We start from the raw sequence: 25,660 nt of genomic DNA, 5'->3' as shown, positions 1-25,660 counted from the left end.
TCAAAGCAGGCTACTTGCCGAATACTCTTATACCAGAAACTTAAGATGCTAAAGAATTTTATTTCTTGTTCATGTAACAGTCCAATGTGGATATTTGTTGGGCAGCTTTCCCTGGATTCTGGAGCTCAAATTCCTTCCACATGTGTCTCTGCCATCTGCTAGGCTTCAAGGTTCCTTGCTTCCAGGGGCAGATAGGGAAATAGGAGACAAAGAGAGCATGCTTGATTTTAACCACCTCCTCCCAGAAGGAATGCATCTATTCCGCTCACATTCCTTTGGCAAATCTGGTCATTTGGGCCCACCCCTATGCCAGAGGCTAAGAAGCATAGCCTCTGACTAGACAACCACTCCTGGGAAAAATTCTGCACTTTGAATTGGAAGCATAAATTTAGTGATAGCCTTGGTGGTGCTGATACGTGAATGAATGAATGAGTGAGTGAGTGCATGAGGAAACCTTGCTTCTCACACTCCTGCTAACAAAAATAAAGGATGTTGTTTATATAAAGGTGCCTTTTGTGGTGGGAGAAGAACTAACTAAATAACCTAAATAAATAAAGGAGAATCCAGGCTTGCTAAGGTCTCTAGGGTTACCAAAATAGCACCAAAACAGTCCATTTTTTCTGAGGACACTGTACAGAGACATTTAGTTGTCCATATGTGTATATATAGAATAGGCCCCCCCAGTATTTCTCTGGGCACTTGGATGCCCATACTGAAGACTTCATTCCAACCATCTTCAATGCTAGTTTCTGCCAGTGTGTTCTAGTTAATGGGATGTAAATGGAATTGCAACATGAGACTTCTAAGGAGGCTCCTTTCTTCCCCCGTTCCTCTTTCCTCTAGGCTAGAGGTTGAAGAGCCAGTAGCTCCCTAGGTTTGATAAAGAAACAAGCTAGTGGGCACCGATTTCCTGCTGATCGTGGTGTTGCCAAAGCAGTCCCAGATTGCCCAACTCCAGACTTGGAGTTTAGATGAGAGATATCTATTTCTATCATGTTTAAGCCACCATTGTCTTTGGTTTTCTGTATCACCTCTAGAGTCCTAATACTGACTAATGCACACAGGACTCTGTTTCTTTTTATCAGAGTACCACTACGCAGTACACATCACAGTGACCAAAGGTGCTTCCACCACAACTATTTCTGAAAATCAAATGATTTACCTGGAAACCTTGTTTTCCTCACTGGCATTTCTGCCTTACCACCCTCAGACATCTCAGGTGTTTGTCTGTGATGGCAGGGCCTGCTGGGCAACCTTTGAAACAACTTCACAAATAGAAATGAAGGGTTTTCTCATAGGCCTGACCCACAAGATTGTCTCACTGTCAAGCCTGTTTTACTGTTGAGTGACTCTGGTGGGTTGGGTTAAAGGTGCAATGATAGAAATCCTTCCAGACAGCTATCATCTGCCTGGAAATTGCAGCTTCTTATTACTCTTATAAACCTCCAGAGGCAGAAGCTCAAAAGTGACGCAGTTCCTGCAGCTGTGGTGCAGGTTGCAACTTCGGCATGGATCCTTGGCCTGGGAACTTACACATACCTTGGGTACAGCCAAAAAAAAAAGTGACCCAGTTCCTACTGACACTTTTACATGAGATTTGCCTTACCTAATAGCTTTCTGGTTCAGACTGCTAACCCAGATAACCTACAGTCATGAGGCAGAGGCTGACACAAGGCAGACCTCTGCTGATGCATAGTGATGTTATTTCTGTGGAAATTTTTGCTTGTCAGTGGGGAATTCAGACTCTCAGTTTTGACTTCTGCAGAATCTCACAGTTTCAGAACACTCAGTGGGACATTGGTTCTAGTTCCTGACTACAAGGAAGTCACTGAGGTCATTGCTGATTTTTCTCCTTAGACCAGTGGTTTGCAATATTTATTCTCATTATGTGCTTAGAGAAAGTGATGCATCATATGGACCACCTTTCTAGACATGAAGAATATATGTTCACACAACACAAAACTTAGCCTACAATTTCCTGAGGTTCCAGGCCCCATGAAGCCTATTTATGCATCCAGAGCCCCCAGGTTAAGAAGTCTTGCCTTTGAACCTCAAAATAGAGTTTAAAACCTCTGAAGTCATTCAGTTGTTTTGTTTCGTTTTTATATAGATTCTCTACTTCTGCTCTCGAATGAGAGTAGACCGAGTCAATTCTAGAAGCTTCAGTTGTTCACAGGCTTTTGGTTATTCATGATCAGTGATGAGGGGAATGCTGCATCCCTCTCTACTTCCTGCTCCAAAGTCCTTTATCTGAAATTCAAGTTCAACTAACTTTCTTGTCCTGCCTTATCACACACAAACAGCCCACACTCAGCCAGGCTGGACTATTTATTTGCAGTTTCCCAAACACGCCAAGGTACCTTCTTCTGCCCTGTGCCTTCACTCAGACAATTTTCTACCCCTCAGCACCTCTTTGCCCATCACTATCTGTCAAAATACCACTCATTCTTCTAGACCATGGGAAAATAGACTTCTTTATAAAGATTTCCTGAATTCCTCCTTTGTGTTCTCAGCCTGAACTTGAACATCTGTTATGATACATATTATCTTCTCTCATGGATTATTTGGGCCACCATACAGCAGAATATCTAAATTCTTGAGGTCTGAAATCAGAACAGTTGGGTTTCAATACTGACTCAGTCTCTTTCTTGCTATGTGACCTTATATACCTTTCTGTGCTTCAATTCCCTTATTGATAAAACAAAGACAATAACAGTCACTTTATAGTGTTAAATGAGCCAATCTATATAAAATTCTTAGTGCAAAGCCTGGCACATTGAAAACATTTGATAAGGGGTAGTTATTTTTATTTTAGTAATTATATGCTTTTATCCCCACCCTCTGTCATTAAGCTGTAAAGCAGTTGAGGGTAGAGCCTGGGTCTTAGACATCACTTTATGCCTCATAGAGCCTAGAAAGAAAGAAAGAAAAAAAAACTTTGCACGTGGTAAATAACTAATATATGATATTTCAATGAAAATGAATATCCATAAAAATTTATCTAAGAACTCAAGACACCATGGCTGTCATCTATATTTTATGAACAGATGAGAAGCCATGGAGTAAGATGGATGCTATATTGAGCTACAAATCATTCTGGGTCTTGAAAAAAGATCCTGATTACATCTCTCTGTCCCAATCCCAGGATTTTTATCCCATTATGAAGGATATGCCAAGAATTCCCATCTTCTACAATTGTACTTTTTTCAGTTCCTGTTTAATTATATAGACATTTATTCAGCAACTATTGGATACCATACACTGTGGCAAAGAATAGGTATCAGAGACTCCTGCAAATGAGCTGCCCTTTAGTATTGGAATTCAAGCTTAGGACCCAGGTCATATACACACTTTCATAGTCTATAAGCATGAAGCCTAATGCCAGATGACAATTGGTCTGCAGGATTTCCCTCTCTTGTTACAAGAGACATATACTTAGGTCAAATGGCAGAAGAGTATGTTATACTTCATTATATAATAATTCTAATAGTATACACAGAAAATTACCTAGACCACTTCTGACCACCCAGCCCACTGAGCTGACCCAAATAGGCCCTTTCCACATAGAAATACTAGGTGCCACGTAACAAAAATATTTTCCACATAACCAAGTTTGATTTTTTTAAAAAAAGGAATTTTCAGGTGCCAAAAATGGCATGAAATCAAATCAGAGGAATAAATATGAGCTGATATTCCAGAGGAAGTCACAGGAGTTTCAGATGGCTCTATAGACCCCCTGTGGCAAGGGAGCTTGGTTTCTAACACCTACAGAAAACCAAAAAAAAAAAAAAAAGTGTAAAAATAGTCACCTGTGAAAATCAAAACTCTGAGCCTGCATCACACAGGTTTGGGGCTGTAATTTATAATACTTTCATGATGTGGAACCTCTAGTGGTAATTTAACATAGCCTTGAGTCATTCATCCTGCCAGGAATCCAGCTAAAGCCAAAGCAAGATATTTCCGTAGAAACACTTTCAAAGTTCATCTCCTCTTGGTTGTTGCAAAGGCACTTTGAACTCAATGTAGAGTCATCCCTGCTTGCCAACCCTGGTCTTCTTCACCTTATTCATGAATGGCACCACTTCCCATTAAGGGACACAAGTCTAGAAGTTGTCCTTGATACCCTACACCAACCATCACGAAGGCTCACTGATTTTACCTTCTAAATATCTGTAAGATCTGTCCATTTCTCTCCATTTCCGATACCCCACCCTATTCCAAATCACTATCATCTCTTGCTAGCCGCCTAACTGGTTACCTCACATCCACTCTATCAAGTAGAACCATATGAAATTGCCATCTTATAGTACAAATAGTCTGGAAGTGGCAATTTCATGAGTCAACCTGATACTTCTTCCCATCATGTTTCCACCCTACAAAGAGAGATTTTCATAAAGCAGATTTAATCATTGTACACTTCCCCTGTTTAGATTGTCCATAGCTTTCCCACTGCTCTCAAGATAAAGATTAAGCTCCTAAGCATGGCCTACAATGCCATTTGATTCCCACTTCCTCCCCAGTTGTGTATCTTCTACTCTTCCTTGTTCCTTCTATACCTGACGCACCGTATCTTTTCTAGTGCCTCATCCCTTCCATGTTTCTCTCTCCACATAGCTTTTATACATGCTGTTCCCACTGCCTAAAATATTCTTCTAGCCTTTCTTCAACTGCACAACTCCTTATTCTTTAGATCTTGAGAGCCTTGTTTGACTTCCCTAGCCTAATCAAGGGCCACATCATATGTTCTCTTAATGCCAAGGTCATTTCCTTCATAGTGTTGCCCCAATGACAATTTTAATGTCTGCTTCCCCTATTAAAACTTTAAGTATCATGAAGATAGTTTATGAGCCTGTTCTCAATGATCATTGAATCCTCAGTCCAATGCTAGGCACAGAGTAGATGCTCAAAATGTTTTTGAGTAAATGAAACATTAAAAACCATGGAATGGAGATCCAGGATCAAGATGGTGGAAGAGAGAGTTCCTGTTGTGGCCCACTGGGTTAAGAACCCAACATTGTCTCCTCAAGTATGTGGGTTCAATCCCTGGCCTCACTCAGTGTGTTAAGGATCTGGCGTTGCCACAAGCTGTGGTGCAGATTACAAGTGTGGCTTGGATCTAGTGTTGCTGTGGCTATGGCATAGCCTCCAGCTGCAGCTCTGATTTGACCCCTGGCCTGGGAACTTCCATGTGCCACAAGTGTGGCCATAAAAAGGGGGAAAAAAAGATGGCAGAATCGTAGGATGTAGAGCTCAACTTCTCCCACAAACACATCAAAAAAAAAAAAAAATCTAGGAGTTCCCACTGTGGCACAGTGGGCTAAGAATCCAACTGCAGGGAGCTCCCATTGTGGCAGAGCAGAAACAAATCCAACTAGTATCCATGAGGATGCAGGTTCGATCCCTGGCCTTGCTCAGTAGGTCAGAGATCTGGCATTGCCATTGGAGATAGGCCGCAGACTCAGCTCAGATCCTGTGTTGCTGTGGTTGTGGCATAGGCCTGCAGCTGTACCTCCAATTTGACCCCCAGCCTGGGAACTTCCATATGCCACCAGTGCAGCCCTAAACAAAAAAAAAAGAATCCAGCTTCAGTGGCTGGAGTAACTGCAGAGACACGGGTTCAACCCCTGGCCCAGCTCAATGGATTAAAAGGATTTGGTGTTGCAGCAGCTGCAGTGTAAGTCACAGCTATGACTCGGATTCAGTTCCTGGCCAGAACTTCTATATGCTGTGGGTACAACCATAAATAAATAAATATACACAGATACACACACATGTAGAGCAATTCATACATATGTATATAAATAAATATATGTATACATATGCATACATATATACACACACATATATGTATATATACACATATATATACACACACATATGTAGAACAGTTCACACAGAACATATACTAAATGCTGGCAGAAGACTTCAGATTTCCAAAAAGGGCAAGAAAACCTCCACATAACTGGGTAGAACAAAAGAAAAAAAAAGAGAAGAGAGAAGAGAAAAATGAATCAGGACAAGATCAGCACTCCAGAGAGGAAGATGTGAAAGAGGAAAGGAATCTGCACCCTGAGAGGCCACTGAACTGATGAGGAAATCAGCCAGGACAGATAGGGAGCCTCAGAGCCTTGGAGAAAAGTGCAGCAACCCATCTGAGGAGGGCAAAGCAAAGAGAGAGCCACAAAGACCATCAGTATCACTACTTGGCAAACCACTGAGGCTTAGAGGTCAGTTCTGGAGCGTGGACTAGGGTTGGCTGTGTGGAAACAGCCTGAGGGGCTAGGGAGTGGTGCACCACAGCCAAGGCAGTGTGGAAGGAGGCCTGGGGCCCAGCAGAAAAGTAAGGTGCCATTGTTGGGAAGTGCCAGAAGTGGGAGAACCACCATAGGAGCTCTGTACACAGTGGGCTCTCAGGTGGCAGGTCACCTATTGCATGGGCTACAGTGGCAGGTGCAAACCACCACAGCCATCTTGGACTCCAGAGGTGGGCACAGCTTGCCACCACTGAGGGTTCCAAGACCAGGCACCTCCTGCCACCCCCAGCACGCCAGGGGTTGCCACCACAGAGGGCCCTGCAACTGAGCACTGTCCATTGCCCCCACCTCCCTGGGAATACACATGCCTCACCACTGCCACTGTCAAGAGGCCAAGGCACCACCCCCACCTCCCAGGGGGTCACTGCCACTGCCAAGGGCCTGACGACCAGGCACCACTGGCAGGCGCCACCCATTGCCCCCGCCCCCAGAAGCACACATAGGTTGTGTGCCTGCACATCCCCTATTAAGGGGATAATGGCCTGCATGCACTGAGGAAAGAGGCAGCAAGCATCCAAACCAAAAGCAGTCCTGACACCAAAAAAATAGTAAACTCTCACAAGCTACTCAGGGATGCTTCTGCATATAAATAGCCCTCCAGGCAATCTGTATCAAATTACCCATGACATTTTTCACAGAACAAGAAAAAATAATCCAAAAATTTATATGGAACCATAAAAGAGCCAGAACTGCCAAAGCAGTTCTGAGGAGGAAAAAAAAGCAGGAAGCATAATTCTCCCATTCTTCAGACAACATTACAAAGCCATAGCAATCAAGACAGTGTGGTATTGGTACAAAAACAGATAGATGGATCAACAGAATAGAATAGAGAGCCCAGAAATAAACCCAGACACCTATGGTCAATTAATCTTCAGCAAAGGAGGCAAGAATATAAAATGGGAAAAAGTCTTTTCAGCAAATGGTTCTGGGAAAACTGGACAACTGCATATAAATCAGTGAAATTATAACACACCCTCACACCCTGCACAAAAATAAACTCAAAGTGGCTTAAAAACTTAAACATAAGGCAAGACACCACAAAACTCCTAGAAAAGAACATAGGCAAAACATTCTCGGACACCAACCATAAAAACCTTTTTTAGGTCAGTCTCCCAAGGCAATAGAAATAAAAACAAAAGTAGACCAGTGGGACTTAAACTTACAACCTTTTGCACAACAAAGGAAACCATTAAAAAAAAAAAAAAAAAACCTAAGGAATGGGAGAAAATAGTTGAAAGTGATGCAACTGACAAGGGCTTAATCTCCAAATATACAAATAACTCATACAACTCAAGAACAACAACAAAAAAATCCAATAAAAAAATAGGCAAGAAGACCTAAATAGACATTTCTCCAAAGAATATATAGTGATGGCTAGTAGGCACATAAAGAGATGCTCAACATCAGTAATTATTAGGGAAATGCAAGTCAAAATCCATGAGGTACCACCTCACACTGGTCAGAATGGCCATTATTAAAGTCAACAAATAACAAATGCTGGTGAGGGTGTGGAGAAAAGGGAACCCTCCCACACTGTTGGTGAGATTGTAAATTGGTACAGTCACTATGGAAAACAGTATGGAGGTTCGTCAGAAAACTAAATATGGGACTACCATATGATCCAGCAATCCCACTCCTGGGCATATATCTGGACAAAACTATAATTCAAAAAGATACATGCACCCACATGTTCTTAGCAGAACTATTCACAATAGCCATGGAAGCAACCTAAATGTCCATTGGCAGATGAATGGATTAAGAAGATGCGGTACATATATACAATAGAATATAGCCATAAAAAAGAATGAATAATGGCAACAATATGGATGCAACTAGAGATTCTCATACTAAGCAAAGTAAGTCAGAAAGAGAAAGACAAATACCACATGCTATTGCTTATATGTGGAATCTAAAGTATGGCACAAATGAATCCATCTATAGAATGGAAACAGACTCATAGACATAGAGAACAGATTTGTAGTTTCCAAGGGGGATGGGGAGGCAATGAAGTGGACAGGGAGTTTGAGATTAATAGACGCAAATTATTACATTTAGAATGGATAGTAAGGTCCTAGTGTACTGCACAGGGAACCATATCCAATCTCCTGGGGCAGACCATAATGGAAAAATATTTTTTTCTTTTTGGGGCCACACCTGTGGCATATGGAAATTCCCAGACTAGGGGTCAAATCAGAATTGCAGCTGCTGGCCTATGCCGCAATCACAGCAATGTAGAATCTTAGCCACGTGTGTGACCTATACCACAGCTCACGGCAACACTAGATCCTTAACCCACTGAGCATGGCCAGGGAATGAACCCACATCCTCATGGATACTAGTTAGGTTCTTAACCTGCTGAGCCACAACGGGAACTCTGGAAATATATACATATATATATATATATATATATATATATGTATACACACACACACACACATTTTACTGAGTCACTTTGTTGTACAGCAGAAGTTGGTACAACATTGTAAATCAACTATATTTTAATAAGAAGAATTTTAAAAAAACATGAACGGAGGCGCAAAGAGACCAGATGCAGGGTGACCAAGGTAGAGAATGATGAAGTGATCCTGCAAGAAAAGGTGGGGGCCTGAAACTAAGGCCATTTTTTTCATGCATTACTTTGGCCAATCTTCAGAACATTCCATCTTTTGCTTCATGCATGTTATAAACAAAGAAACTAGAGAAATCAAATGGCTTGTCTAGAGTTACATAAAGGTAGATCTAAAATGCCTGTGGGGGTTATCTGACTGAAAATCTAGCCGTCTTCTATTTAAAGCAATTGTTAAAGCAATTGAGATAAGCAGAGGAGACAGCCAGGAACTGAGGAACCATGAGGTAGGCAGTTATTGTAAAGGCTGAGACAGGTCAGAACTAAGATGAGAGGGAGTGCTGGGAACCACATCCAGCTGGAGGGTGTATATGCCCATATAATTCTAGCTCTTAATTATTAGTACTCAGGAACGCAGGCCCAGTATTTTTAGGCTGTCCTAATTTCTAAGAGAAGTTTAAGCTCTGACTTTTGTGTGCAGTCATTTTAATTTTAATTTTAAAACACTTTGTAGATCAAAAGGAGCATGTCTTCAGGAGGAATGTGGGCTGGTGGATAGTGATTTGCCATCCCTAATCTAGATGAATGGGAGAGTAGTGGAAAGATGCACTATTGTCAGTATACACCTATGCTTGAATTTTGCATGGAAAATATTTGAGTAGGGCCCTCATAAATAATCTTAGCAATAGTTATCCAACTTGAACTTTGATGGTTCCAAGGACCTGAGAAGTTAGGATCAGTTAATCTATAACCAGTTTTATTGTTCCAAGGTCACTATGTTCTGTTAAAGCAAAAAACAACAACCACAGGAGGATAAACATCTTCATTCCATGATCCTGAAGAAGGCAATGGGCAAGGAACCCAAATGGCTACTGCTGGAGAATGTATAGATTACTGACTATGCTGTTCCCCCTCCAAAGAAAATACAATCCAAAAATAAGCTGCTAATGGCTCTTAACTTAATTCAGATTCTCTTCAGGAATTGCAGTCACTTTCATCAGAGATCATAGGAAAGTTCGTCTTTATCTCATTTTGGGTTCCTTTCTGTAGTGTTTTTCATTGAAGGAATAAAAGGATGTCACAAACCGCTTTTCCAAGAGAGAAGCTATAATCAAATAAATATCTGCTTTTCAGTTTCAGTTCCTCTAACTCTGGAGGGACCTGGCATATAGAAGAGCTTCACACATTTTCTCAGTTTGGCCTTCCCCGTCTGAATACCAGCTAAGTACATGCCTCAGAAATTGTCAAGATCTTTTTTCCTATGGTGTTTATTTACTCAAATCACTACCAACTCAATTGCCATGGCCTTCATGAAAGATATTTTGTGAAACACATTTCTAATTTGAGGTCCTAGAATTTCTCTTATGTTCATCTTTAATTTTTAAAAGTCATCAGAATTCAACAGGCAAAATCAGTAATAACCTTCACATATTCCTGGATCATGGAAAGAGGAATCATTCTATTGTTGTCCTCGATAGATAGGATTATTTAACATCACTCCTGCAGTACTGAGGCTAGGCTAACTACTAGATCAAATAACCCAGAAGTTTGACATACTAACAATAGAAATGTGTTTCTTACTTCCATCACACTTCAGTGAAGGTTGGTGAGATGAGGCAAGGAAGAGTTCTGTTCCACGTGGGTAATCAGGGATTCAGAATCCTTTCATAAGCGTGCCTTCACCATCCTCTTAGTCCAGGAGTTGGCAAACTTTTTCTGTAAAGAGCCATATAGTGAACATTTTAGGCTTTGTGGGCCATATGGTCTCTTTCACAGCTGTCCAACTTGGCCACTACAGCACAAAAGCAGCCAGAGACTATATGTATGGCTGTGTTCCAGTAAAACTTTATTTACAAAAACAGGCAGTGGGCTGTATTTTGTTGACTCCTGCTCTAGGACCTTGTCCCTGTCTGTATTCAGACAGTAGGTAGAGAAGGAATAAGCATCATGGAAGAGGAATGTGTAAAATTAATGCCTATCCCATATAACTGTCCTGAGAATTATAGTAAACAATGTTTGTAGAGTGCTTAGTGCAAAGGTCAGTATAGAGGATTTGCTCGATAAATGGCACTGTCATCTTTTTATTTTTTAATACAGGAATAAAGTACCTTTGGTATTTACAGGAGGAAGTGGTCATACTTAATTTAGGGAGATCAGTAAAGGTACAGTTGATCAAAGGTAGGGTAGGATTTTAACAACCAGAAGTGAGGAACAGCTTGAGCAAATGTGTAGTAGCTAGAAGCACTGTAGGTTTAGTCAGCACGTGTAGTTCAGTTTGGCTGTAACACAGGGTTATTTGGAGGAACCAAGGGACCTAAATCTGGAAAGGTAAGAAGGCTTTGACACTATGTTTAAAGGTTTAGACTTACAGTGGCAATAGAGAGCCACTGAAAGTTGTTGAGAAGTATACATACAAGTCTTGTGTGCCAAAAATCTGTTTGTACATTTGTTGTTTGAAACCCAGACTGTTTTCTAACATAGTATAAGCAACGGGAGTTAGAGTTCCAGATAGGTCTATAGAAGCTTATTTCTCAGGTGTCTATGCAAAGAAGAATTGTGTTATTCAACCAACATACTTAGAAAATTATTCAGCTATAGAGCTATATAAATGTTGTTCTGATTCTCATTGTCTTAATCTAAAATAAGCTTTCCTCAGAAAAGTTTCTCAGTTAACATGTACAGAGATTTATAGCCAACTACTGAAATTCCTGGAAGGGTATGCCATGATAAAATATAGACTCAATTTTTTTTTTTGGCAACTCATTTGGATACTGAAAAATAATTTGCATAGAGGTGGAACCATAAAGTCAGAAGCTTTATTTAGCCAGGCCTTCATTTCTAGATCCTTAGAAAGAACTACTTATCCCTAATTGATGCAAACCTGTCGGGCTTGTTTGTCAAAACCCATCTGTGTTGAAAGCATTGGTTTTAGCTGCCTTCTGTGCAGGAAACCCTGCTTCCACCTGCTGCTGGCAAAATCTGTTCTGACGTTCATGGAAGGTCTTCCTAAACTTCAACTGAATGAGCCTCAAAATTGGGAGTACCCAAGGCCAGTGCCTCATTCTGACATTTAATGTTAATAGTCATTTATTCACTCATTTATTCCATAAATATTTGTATCTGCTTACTGGTGCCAGAGGTAGTAAAGAGTCACGCTGAAAAAAGTGTTTACACTACAGTTTTATAATTTATTTTATGAGAGTATGTCCAGGTCACAGTATTACACAGGAAAAGAGGCATCAAAAATTGTCTATAGGGTCAGAAAAAGCTGTTCTGAAAAGATAAATCTGAGCTGAAATGTTAAATGGAAGCTTTAGAGAGAATAAGAGGGCAGCATCTCAGGTAGAGAAATTAGCAAATACCAAAAGCATTTAAGTACAGAGCATTGTGCATATTTTTAATGAATATTGCTAAAAGGATGGATGGGTTGATGTATGGATACACTGATGTGAAGAAACTTTCTTTGGAAACTCTACATTGTCCTTTACCCACACATTAAGTCAGTCTTTCTACCATGTAGACTTTCAGTGTGCCTTGAGGTTTAATTTCAACTCTACCTCCAGCTCTCCAGAAGACATTCTGGTTGTTGGGTGTGTTTGTTTGTTTGTTTGTTTTTATTCTGTTAAAAATTTTAAATCCTAATAATGAAAAGTTTTCATCCTAATTGCACAGTTTAAGCGAATTGGATACCGAATATAACCCCATACCCAGTGTGAGCCCAGTGCTGAGCTAGGGAGAGATGCCAGATGACATTTGATCAAGGCCAGCAATAAATTATAATCTCACTGGAGAGTCAAGATTTGTATTCAAGAAATAAATCAGAACAAAGCCAGCAAGTGTCAAACTCAAAGTTATGATTTTGACTCAAAGTTATCTGAGAATTTGGGATGTTCACAGTCATTAATACAACTGAAGTTCAGAACTCTGTCTCTCACAAGCACTTCTCTGAAATGATTTGTGGAGATAAACTTCTTTGGGCTGGTTGAGTGCATTTGAACGTAGCCATCTAGAGAATTCTCAAGTTTTCTCCCTTCCATGACAGTATGTTAGCCCGGCAGACACTTTGTTTGCTTGCTTCCTTCTCCTTTCCCCACCTCCTTCATTTTTCCCTCTCTCCATTTTCTTTTCCTACTTAGAATTACAACTAATGGTGCAAGTTGAATGAGATTATGAAACTTAGTGGTGGGAGACAGGCACAAGGAACGCTGTATAAAATCCCATAATAACAAATCAAAAAGTTCCAAGAGCTGAACAGATTCTCATTTCTTCATTTGAGAACAGGGAGTATGCCTCAGACTGCCAGACAAATGTTCCTTTGTCTTCTCTGGGTCTCCTGCCCATTGTCACAAAAGACCCTCAAAAGTCATCCTCTTACAAAGGTCCTTTGATAATAATTTTATCTGATCCTTGTTCTGCCTAGTATTTAAAGACAGATTTGCCATATCACCGAAAAGCCTCTTAAATTTAAATCTCTGTAAAGAAAGCTAAGACAATAGCCTATCACAAAAATCTCCTCTCAAGTTTTCTGTGGATTGTAGCTATTCTAATATGAATACATGAAAAAATTCATTTGTCAATACTTGAAAAAATTCATTTGTGACTCAAAAAGCTGATGCCAATTTTTTTTTTCTATAAAAAAAGCCTTAAAGGAGTTCCCTGGTGTCTTAGCAAGTTAAGGATCTGGTGTTGTCATTGCTGTGGCTCTGGTTACTTCTGAGGCGAGGGTTCAATCCCTGGCCTAAGAACTTCCTCGTGTCACAGACATGGCCAAAAAAAAAAAAAAAAAAAAAAAAGCCTTAGATATGTGGTATATCCCTGAATGCAATGATGCCTCTTCTAAGAATGTAGAATTAAACATAGATATAGCTATGAGTGGGCTCAACAAACTTTGTTTATAGTAATAGAAACTGGGAAAAACCATAGAGAAATATTTATATTATGGTATACTATTCAAGGAAAATAGTGTTGTAGAAAAAGATTAAAGACAAGGTAAGGATTCATAATACATTGTTTAAAAGTTGGTGTCAAGTTAATATAAACAGTCAGACCTCACATTAAAAATAAATGATAAAAACTGTAACATTGTAGGCATTCCTGTCCTAGCTTAGCATTTAGAATCCCACTAGTATCCATGAGAATGTGGGTTCAGTCACTGGCTTTGCTCAGTGGGTTAAAGATCTGGCGTTGCTGTGAGCTGTAGTGTAGGTCACAGACAGGGCTTGGATCCTTTGTTGCTGTGGCTGTGGCATAGGCTGGCAGCTGTAGCCCCGATTTGACCCCTAGCCTGGGAACTTCCATATGCCATAGATGCGGCCGTAAAAAGCCAAAAAAAAAAAAAAATTGTAACATTGTAATCTTCACCTTCTTCCTCTCTCAACTTGCAAGGTGAATCCAGTCTTTGCCCAGCTTCCCAATACCGCTGCCACCATGACCCCCAGGCTACTTATACCATCCCCATCAATAACATCTTAAGGAAGGAGTTCCATTTTTCTCAGACAAATTGAATTTTGTAATGTATATATGATCTGAGTAAGGAAGAGAGAGGCAGAACTAAAGAAGGAGAAAAAAAGGAGGACTTCCATCTAAAAGGCAACTAAATCTACGTAATAAAATGAAAATATAGGGAAAAGCTATCTTGAGCTGGGGAACAGGAAGAGATTTCTAGGGGATGTGGAACAGCATCAGGGTGTGAGGAGATGTGATAGAAGAACGTTGTGAAAACTTACTGTGGAAATGTATTTGAACCCCTTCATGGTTTTATAAAAATAGCAATGAAGAATTTGAGTTCTTAAATGTTAATTTTGCTTGCTAGACCCAAAACTGCATGAGGTGCTTGGATTTATTAAGAGAGTATTTATATGCACATCCACAAGGAAAAAGAGATGCAGATATTTCCACTGAGATATTAACATGATTTGAAGGACATGGCTATATTCTTTTTACATATCTGTATTTTCTAAATTCTCTAGCCCTGTGTGTTTGTATATATAAATTTTTTCACTTAATTTTCAAGTATCTCTATGAAGTAGACACTATGGTGACACCTGCTTCACAGATTGGGAAAGCAAGGCATGGAGTGAAAGGTTTGGCAACTTGCCCAAAGTAAGTTGTTGAAGAGTTAGGAAATGACCCCAACCAATGTGACTCCAGAACCAGTACCCCTAACACTCACACCAACTACATGGCTTATTCTTTTTTGTTTTATAAATTTATTTTCAAATGAAATATTTCCATTCTATAACAAAGTATAATAACGAGACTAAAATAACCAACTCTCAACCACCTATCATGCCGCCCTAATAAATCTTAATGTTTTGCCATATTTTATTTAAATACATATATAAAGGAAAACATATAGTGAAAGAGCTAAAATGTTTGCTTTGGTAGTGAAGCAATTAAAAGCAATGAAGGAGTTCTCTTGTGGCTCAGTGGGTTAAGGATCTGGTATGGTCACTGCAGCAGCTCTGGTCACTGCTGTGGCCCAGGTTTAATCCCTGGCCTGAGAACTTTCACATGCCATAAGCGTGGCCAAAACAAACAAAAAAGCAGTGAAAGGCCAGGTTACAAGTAGACTATGTTTGTCTATATCCCAGTGAAGTCTCCCCACCCCATAACCACAATAGGAAGATCTGGGGTTACAAAGACTGACTCACTTTCCAAAGGAGGGTGGAATGAGCCAAAGAATATGTGAGAAGGTGGCAATGGGAAGTATTTTTTACCCTAACCCCGGCCCCACCTAGAAACAACAGCTCATCTATAATCTGGTATTTATCATTTACTTGCCTATTTTATATAATCCCTACAAATAATATGTAGACGTCATTAAATATAGCATTGTCTGGCTTGCTTTTAGGAATTATATACATAGGATCATAATGTGCAATCAAAATGTATGTAATGGTGAGGAGTTCCCACTGTAGTGCAACAGAAATGAGTCTGACTAGTATCCCCGAGGATATGGGTTCCATCCCTGGCCTCACTCAGTGGGTCAGGGATCCGGCATTGCCGTGAGCCATAGTGTAGGTTGCAGATGTGGCTCAGATCCCAAGTTGCTGTGGCTATGGTGCAGGCTGGCAGCTATAGCACCAATTTGACTCCTAGCCTGGGAACTTCCATATACCACAGGTTTGGCCCTAAAATGCAAAACTAATAAACAAACAAAACATATACACAATGGTCAGTGTTGGTCCCTCTCCACCTCAATCTATTGTCTTCCCAACATGCTTGCTTTAATTTTTTTTATCCCTGTGTCTCTTGTGCTTCATTCTGAGTGAATTCTTCAGTACTATCTTCCAATTAATTAATTCCCCTTACAAGTATGGAATTTTGTATTTTAAAGACTATTTTTTTTCTATTTTCCAGGATTTCAAATTCATTCTTTTTCATTTCAGATTTCATTTGTTACCTTTGTTCTAAAAGTTCTTATTTTCATGAATTTTATGTCTTCATTTTTCTCCTTGAATACCTTAAATACAGTTAGTTCAAAGTCTTTGTCAGATAAATTAATAAAATTAATACATTAAATAAATTAAGAAGCTCATCTCATCTATAATGAATTCATGTCTTACCATTAGACTCCTTTATATGTTTACACTTATTAATTTCCAGGTTTATTTTAAATTGAATGGATTTTGTTTTCATTCCTCTTTATCCCTCTTTGCTGTCCTCTGCCTAGTGCTCCAGACCCCAGTCTAGAACACAACCTTATAAGGACAGTTTAAAGATGCCCTGGGGTGATAACTGGGATAATACCAATAAGTCACTGCATCAGCAGGCAGTTTAGTTCTGTTGCTAATCAAATCATTGAGTCTGTTTTCTCTTCCTCCCAAATCATGCATGTGACAAGGATGCACAAGCTCTAAGAATTAGCTGGTAGCAGTTTTTCTCCAGCTAAACTTCCTTTATGAGACCCTTAGTCCCATTCCAGTACCTAACTTCAAGTAATAATCCTACGTCCAGTCCTCCAGCTTTCCTGGAATTTTTTTTAAGGCCCTCTTACTCAAAAAAGCCAAGCTCCTAACTGATGCTACTTACATCTAGATTCAGATCCGGAGATCCTGTAACCCCAGCCCCATCCAGCACTTACAGTTTGTGCATTACTGAACATACAGGGATACTTAATCTTATGTTTTTAGTCAATTTATATTTTAAAGCAAACCATATAAATTTCTAAAATTTGACATTTTTAACCTATGAGAACTATAATAATTAAAGGTTTAATTTTTTCCTTTGTTTTATTATTTTTTTCATATTTTATCTGTTGTGTCTGCATTTTGGAGCAGGGGGGTATGGGTCCAAATATAATTCACATTTCCAATTTGACCAAAAGTCTCTTCACTCCCTTAAAATTATGCTCTTATTCATGATGAGATACAAGTTTTGTATCAGAAAAATATAATGAAGATGCAGGTTTCTTAAGGTCAAAAAGAAAGATCAAAGGAAAGAAGTGTCGCCCAATTAAGTGTTACCCAATTGGAGGGAGCAATGGTGGAGGAGAAAATAACCAAGGGAGCAAGATGAGATTATAAAAATCTAGAGAACACTGTTAGAGAATATACTTGTGAAACATGTTTCTAGAGGCCAGTTGAAGAAGTGAGGGTGAGTGCCAGGAAAAGGAATAATAAGCTTATATGTCAAGTGATTGCAAAAAAAGGCAGATTTGACCTAAACTTGGATTGCCCTATGAACTTAGGTCCTTTTTTTCCTGAAGTGCAAAAGGAAATAGCTTAGCTGATCTGGGTTCACAGAGGTATGTTCAAAGAAGCCCAAATGATATTTATCCACCTCAGCTTGACATGCTCAGTTTTGCTGTGTGTACCTGTCTATTGTCTGGCTGTAGAGAGGTTCTATCTTGTAGGGAGACTTGACCCCCTATAGCTGGGTGAGGTACTGGTGATTCACCAAAGAGGAGTAACCCTGAAAGAATTAAGGGGTAGGACCATGGTGGAAGAAGAGAAATGTCTTGATCTAGTGGTTGATCACTGGAGTGATGACCAGGAGACAGTGATAGGAGCTGCTTTTTTGAAACATGATCTTGGGTTTTTTCATCCTGCTTTGGATGCCTTTTCACCAATGAGCATCTCAAACATGCAAAGGCTCTTCTGCAAAATAATATATACCACATAAGTTAATTCACAAGAGTATCATGATAACTACTCTGCTTCACATACACAATAATAAAGACACCTAAGAAATGCCTCTCTGTTCCCCCAACAGAAGTGATATGTAATCGCATGCTATGTATTTCCCTTGCCTTTCCATCTGGGTTAGGATCATTATCTTAATTACCTTCCAGTTCACACAGTTTTCTTGAATGAACTGGAGTGGTGAGCTTTTGGCTGTGGTCTCTCTGTCGTACGTGAATCTTTAAGCCAGACATCTATAATACCATTCTATATCAGTCTCTTCTTTCCAGCAACTTCAAATTCAACTGTATGAAGCAAAACATATGGTTCCTGATCATGACTTCATAAGTCTGGTATTCTGAATACCTTGTCAGTTATTAGGAAGAAAGCAAGCCATTACCTCTTTAGAAATCTGGCTTCATCTCCTTTTAGATGAACACATAAAAGTAGCCAAATCCACGGGTATATATGGAACCAATAATATATGCATTCCCTTCAGGCACACCTTCTCACCCTCACTAGTCCATTGTTTACTGCATCTGAGCATTGAAAACTTGTTTTCAGACTTGATTACAAAACTGCTTCAAAGATGTTAATGCTTAAATAAATTTTCTAGAAAGAACTGAGTGAAAACCTTCTTAATGGGCTCAGTTTTAGCTCCTTCTTGCCCAAGATGCCAAAAGCATCTTCCAAGAAACTTGTTTCAATCGGAATCTCAACTAATGTTGAGCTGAAATTAAGCTCTTCATTCTTACTCCAGTGTCTGACTATTGATCATCCTTCTGAACCTCACTCTGCTTCTTGACTGGTCTTAGACTCAAAATACTGCCAATCTGCTGAAAGAGATTCTGGACCTTCTCTTCAATGAATGACTTCATGGCAGACACCCTCCCTAAGGACCCAGATGACTTTACCTCTTCTTTTGATGGGAGGTTATATAAATCAGTCTACTTCCTGAGCACAGTCCCCTGTTTAGCATCTGAGACCAGCTCATTCTATGTTCAGGTCCTGCCCTTTTATATTACTTTTCACTTTTGTTAATGTCCTTTTTGTCCTGCAAAGTAGCAAAGATTTCCATAACTGGCTGGTCACTAAAGCTAACTCTTGGAGCTCTCATATGATTCAGCCTAGTTTGGGATTTTACACAGAACTGTGATATCTCACTGCAACAACAAGGGCCAATGGAGAGGGAAAGTGGAGGGTGAGGTCACTTCTACCTGAATCATATGGAGTGATGGGGGATTGATTTCCTTTTTAAAGGAAAATCATGGTGCTATTACCTAAATAAAGGTAAACAAAAGCTAGCCAGAAAAAAACCTACAGATAAGCCCTACTCTAGATCCTCTTAATACCCAGTCAGAGTTTCTCCACGGCTCCCTGTTATCCTATTCTGAGTGGCTATGTGAGTGTCTGCCTTCAATTTCTTGATGTTGAATCAGAATAAACTCTAATTTGGGTTATTTATCATAATAACACCTTTGAAGTTTAGTTTTAAAGATTTCATTTTAATTTGGCAGAACCATGGACAGCACCCTGGTTTGCACCATAGTCTTTTCATCTGAAGGAGGAAATCTTTGCAACACATTAAAACACCCTAATTCTCAGATGAAGAAACTAATGTCCCAAAAGTTTATTATGACTTGTCCAAGATTATAGGGAGCTGAAAGTCAAATCTAAGTCTTAAAATCCATGTCCCTTTGCCCTATACCCTGCTTTCTCAACACATTATTGTAATACAGAAACATGGGGGGAAAGCAAAGGAACAGATCTAAGAGACAGTAGTGGACATCTATTATTTTCTCCTTTCCAGCATGCATCTCTCTTATTTTGGTTAATATATATCTCCATTTCTGTTTTGGAGAACTACCCTTCCTATATTACAGGGAATATATCCTGCATTCTTCTGGTAAGTGGGTGTGATATGTGACTGGGCCTATTAAGTTCTCTCTCCCATGATTTCAATATGACTGGGGTTACTAAAAAAAAGGACATATAGTCGGACATTACACATTCTCTTGCTGGCATCCTAAAGTGGATCTTCCAAGTGTGAAGCAAACTTTGATTTCATACAACCTAAAATTATGCATGTGTGAAAATTAATATTTTTATTTTATTTAATATTTATTATAGGACTTCTTTATTCTTATACCATCCATCTGTCCAAAACTATCAAGAATTAAAGAGTATTTTGTTTTTTTCCACTTCCCTTGGTAATTTATACCTCTTCCCATAGTCCCAGGCAGATAATGCAAAGTAGAATTTAGCTCTGAGATGATAATCAATTTCTATTTCTAAAAGAGAAATATTAAAAGTCTACTCATAAGGAGCCTTAAACCTGCCTTTGTGACATATTTGAAAATTATTATTCTTTCACATGGGTAAGCCCCTAAATTGCTGAGTTTGGATTTTATATTTATAATATAATTTTTAATTTATATTTCATTCACAGCTTGTGTGAGGTTGCCTTCCATCTGATAGTCTTCACTGGCTCTGAGTTCCTTTAAATCTGTCACCACATTCTTTGTAGATAAGTAAATAGCATTATCCACAATTTGTTGATGGAGAGATTGTTAGAGTTTACATAGCCGTATGTAACCTCAGTGAACAGAAAGAGAGCAAAAGAAGAAGGAAGAAGAAAAGAATGAGGCATCTTGTGTAGTAAAAAGAGTCTGGATTGAGGGTCAAACAGACATGGGATAGTAAGGATCTAGTTATAGCTTTGTCACTAACCAAGTTATCCTGGGCTGATCATCTTTCTCTGGGTAGGATGAAATTGCCTCTAGCATTCCTTCAACTTAACATTGTAGGATTTCTACAGTTAATTTTTAAGTTTATTATTAATATCATCATAAACTTATCATTAGTGGAGTATTTAAACATGACATGTTTCTTGTACACAGATCCTGAAATGTATATTTATAAGGAAACTGACTGCACCCTCTGGTAAGAGGAAAGCAGATATTTAGAAAGTTTAGCAGGACATTATTCACTTATGACACTCTCTGTGGCATTGTTTCAAGTGGATTTTGGGGAGTTCCTGTCATGGCGCAGTGGTTAACGAATCCGACTAGGAACCATGAGGTTGCTGGTTTGGTCCCTGTCCTTGCTCAGTGGGTTAATGATCCGGCGTTGCCGTGAGCTGTGGTATAGGTTGCAGACGTGGCTCGGATCGTGCGTTGCTGTGGCTCTGGCGTAGGCCGGCGGCTACAGCTCCGATTCCACCCCTAGCCTGGGAACCTCCATATGCCGCAGAAGCGGCCCAAAGAAATAGAAAAAAAAAAAAAAAAAAAAAAGTCAAGTGGATTTTGGTACCTGTATCTTTCTCTCTTTAATCCTATAAGAGCTTTGAACTGCAGAAATTCCTGGTAGGGATTCTGGATTAAAAATCCAAGACCTGGCAAGATAGGTAGACTTGGAGAGCACTATGCTCAGTGAAATACATCAAAGAAAGGCAAATGCTGTATGATATCACTTATAAGTGGAATCTTAAAAATACAACAAATTAGTGAATGTAACAAACAAAGCAGACTCACAGGCATAGAGAACAAACTAGTGGTTACCAGTGGGGAGGGGCAATATAGAGGCAGGAGACAGAGAGGTACAAACTACTGAGTGGCATATAGGCTCATGGATATATATTACAACACGAGGAAAATAGCCAATATTGTGTAATAACTATAAATCAAAAGTAACCTTTAAATTACATGAAAAATAAGTAGACTTGGGGAGGGGCTGGAACAATATGGTGAAAGAGTAGGATGTGTAGCTCACATTCTCCCACAAATACATCAGAAATACATCTACATGTAGGACAATTCTTACAGAACATCTATGAATGCTGGAAGACCTCAGACTTCTAAAAGGACAAGAAAATCTCCATGTAACTGGATAGGACAAAAGAAAAAAAAGTGAGAAAAAGGAATCAGGATGAAACAGGACACTACCTAGTGAATTAGGGATCAATCTAAGAGGACATAACATTGTAAATATATAGGCACCCAACATAGGAGCGCCTCAACATATAAGGCAACTGCTAAAAGCCATAAAAGGAGAAATCAGCAATAACACAATAATATTGAGGGAATTTAACACCCCACTTATAGCAATGAGCAAATCATCCAGAGAGAAAATCAATCAGAAATACAGGCCTTGGCCCACTCTCACCACTGCTCTTCAACATAGTTTTGGAAGTCCTGGCCAAAGCAATTAGACAAACAGAAGAAATAAAAGGCATCCATATAGGAAGAGAAGAGATCAAACTGTCACTGTATGCAGATGACATGATACTATACATAGAAAACCCTAAGGACTCAACCCAAAAACTACTTGAACTGATTAATAAATTCAGCAAAGTAGCAGGATATAAGATTAACATTCAGAAGTCAGTTGCATTTCTGTATACCAGCAATGAAACATTAGAAAATAGAAAAATACGATACCTTTTAAAATTGTACCTCACAAAATCAAATACCTCGGAATACACCTGACCAAGGAGGTAAAGGACCTATATGCCGAGAACTATAAAACTTTAATCAAAGAAATCAAAGAAGATGTAAAGAAATGGAAAGATATTCCATGTTCCTGGATTGGGAAAATCAATACTGTAAAAATGGCCATACTACCCAAAGCAATCCACAGATTCAATGCAATCCCTATCAAATTACCCATGATATTTTTCACAGAACTAGAACAAACAATCCAAACATTTATATGGAACCACAAAAGACCCAGAATCGCCAAAGCAATCCTGAGAAACCAAAACCTAGCAGGAGGCATAACTCTCCCAGACTTCAAGAAATACTACAAAGCCACAGTCATCAAAACAGTGTGGTACTGGTACCAAAACAGACAGACAGACCAATGGAAGAGAATAGAGAATCCGGAAATAAACCCTGACACCTATGGTCAATTCATCTTTGACAAGGGAGGCAAGAACATAAAATGGGAAAAAGAAAGTCTATTCAGCAAGCATTGCTGGGAAACCTCGACAGCAACATGCAAAGCAATGAAACTAGAATACACCCTCACACCATGCACAAAAATAAACTCCAAATGGCTGAAAGACTTAAATATAAGACAAGACACCATCAAACTCCTAGAAGAAAACATAGGCAAAACACTCTCTGACATCAACATTATGAATATTTTCTCAGGTCAGTCTCCCAAAGCAATAGAAACTAGAGCAAAAATAAACCCATGGGACCTCATCAAACTGACAAGCTTTTGCACAGCAAAGGAAACCAAAAAGAAAACAAAAAGACAACTTACAGAATGGGATAAAATAGTTTCAAATGATGCAACTGACAAGGGCTTAATCTCTAGAATATATAAACAACTTATACAACCCAACAGCAAAAAAACCAATCAATCAATGGAAAAATGGGCAAAAGACCTGAATAGACATTTCTCCAAAGAAGATATACAGATGGCCAACAAACACATGAAAAAATGCTCAACATCGCTGATTATAAGAGAAATGCAAATCAAAACTACCATGAGATACCACCTCACACCAGTCAGAATGGCCATTATTAATAAATCCACAAATAAAAAGTGCTGGAGGGGCTGTGGAGAAAAGGGAACCCTCCTGCACTGTTGGTGGGAATGTAAACTGGTACAGCCACTATGGAGAACAGTTTGGAGATACCTTAGAAATCTATACATAGAACTTCCATATGACCCCGCAATCCCACTCTTGGGCATCTATCTGGACAAAACTCTACTTAAAAGAGACACATGCACCCGCATGTTCATTGCAGCACTATTCACAATAGCCAGGACATGGAAACAACCCAAATGTCCATCGACAGATGATTGGATTCGGAAGAGGTGGTATATATACACAATGGAATACTACTCAGCCATAAAAAAGGATGACATCATGCCATTTGCAGCAACATGGATGGAACTAGAGAATCTCATCCTGAGTGAAATGAGCCAGAAAGACAAAGACAAATACCACATGATATCACTTATAACTGGAATCTAATATCCAGCACAAATGAACATCTCCTCAGAAAAGAAAATCATGGACTTGGAGAAGAGACTTGTGGCTGCCTGATGGGAGGGGGAGGGAGTGGGAGGGATCAGGAGCTTGGGCTTATCAGACACAACCTAGAATAGATTTACAAGGAGATCCTGCTGAATAGCATTGAGAACTATGTCTAGATACTCATGTTGCAACAGAACAAAGGGTTGGGGAAAAAATGTAATTGTAATGTATACATGTAAGGATAACCTGACCCCCTTGCTGTACAGTGGGAAAAAAAAAAAAGAAATAAAATGCATATAGATTAAGAAAAAAAAAAAAGAAATACAGGCCTTGAATAACACATTAGATTAGATAGACTTAATTGATATTCATAGAGCATTCCATCTGAAAGCAGCAGAATATACATTCTTCTCAAGTGCACATGGAACATCCTCCAGGACAGATCACACAATGGGCCACAAAGTAAGCCTTAGTAAATTTAAGAAAACTGAAATTATATAAAGTATTTTTTAGGACCACAATGCTATAAGACTAGAAATCAACCAAACAAAAAAAAACTATGAAAAAAATAGAAACATGTGGAGGCTAAACAATATGCCAAAAAACAACCAATAGATCACTGAAGAAATCAAAGAGGAAACCAAAAAATACCTAGAGATAAATGACAATGAAAACATGATCATCCAAAACCTTTAGGTTGCAGCAAAAGCAGTTCTCAGAGGGAAGTTTATACCAATATAATCTCACTTCAGGAAACAAGAAAAATACCAAATATACCATGTTCTTGGATTAGAAGAACCTATATCATCAAAATGACTATACTTCCCAAAGCAATCTAAGGATTTAGTGTAATCCCTATTAAATTACCAATGACATTTTCATGGAACTAGAAAAAAAATTTAATTTTTATGGAAACACAAAAGACCCCAAGTAGTGAAAGCAATCTTGAGAAAGAAAAATGGAGCTGGAGGAATTAGACTCCCTGACTTCAGACTACTACTACAAAGCTATAGTCATCGAAACCATATGGTACTGGAGTTCCTTTGTGGTACAGTGGGTTAAGGATCTGGTGTTGTCACTGCTGTGGAACGTGATTTATCCCTGGCCCCTGAACTTCTACATGCTATAGTCATGCTAAACAAATAAATAAATAAATAAATAAATAACAGTATGGTACTGGCACACACACACACACACAAAAAAAAAACAGAAATAGAGATCAGTGGACTAGGATAGAAAGCCTAGAAATAAAACCACACATCTATGGTCAATAATCTATGACAAAAGAGGCAATAATATACAATAGATAAAGAGACTTTTCAATAAGTGGTACTGAGAAAACTGGACAGCTACATGTAAAAGAATGAAATTAGAACATTCTCTTAGACCATGAATAAAAATAAATTCAAAATGGATTGAATATCTAAACATAAGGCCAGATACTATAAAACTCTATGAGGAAAACATAGAACACTATTTGACATAAATCAAAGCAATATATTTTTTGGATCCATCTCCTAGAGAAATGAAAATAAAAACAAAAATAAACAAATATGACCTAAGTAAACTAAAAAGCTTTTGCACAGGAAAGGAACCCCTAAAAAAACCCTGCAGAATGGAAGAAAATCTTTGCAACTGAAATGACCAACAAGAGATTAATCTC

General features: G+C 39.0%; 1 long non-coding RNA gene across 1 annotated transcript in view; it reads right to left on the bottom strand.

The window, feature by feature from the left end:
• LOC110256886 overlaps positions 1-25,660 on the bottom strand; it is a 55,903-nt gene that overhangs the window by 1,105 nt on the left and 29,138 nt on the right. The window contains exon 3 of the long non-coding RNA XR_002338973.1: positions 10,462-10,596. This is a non-coding gene — a long non-coding RNA (uncharacterized LOC110256886). The remainder of the gene's footprint in view (positions 1-10,461; positions 10,597-25,660) is intronic.

Source organism: Sus scrofa, chromosome 1 (genome assembly GCF_000003025.6).
Source record: "Sus scrofa isolate TJ Tabasco breed Duroc chromosome 1, Sscrofa11.1, whole genome shotgun sequence".
NCBI classification, from domain to species: Eukaryota; Metazoa; Chordata; class Mammalia; order Artiodactyla; family Suidae; genus Sus; species Sus scrofa.
Note: the sequence above shows the minus strand (reverse complement) of the source record. Positions and strands in the feature narration are given on the sequence as shown.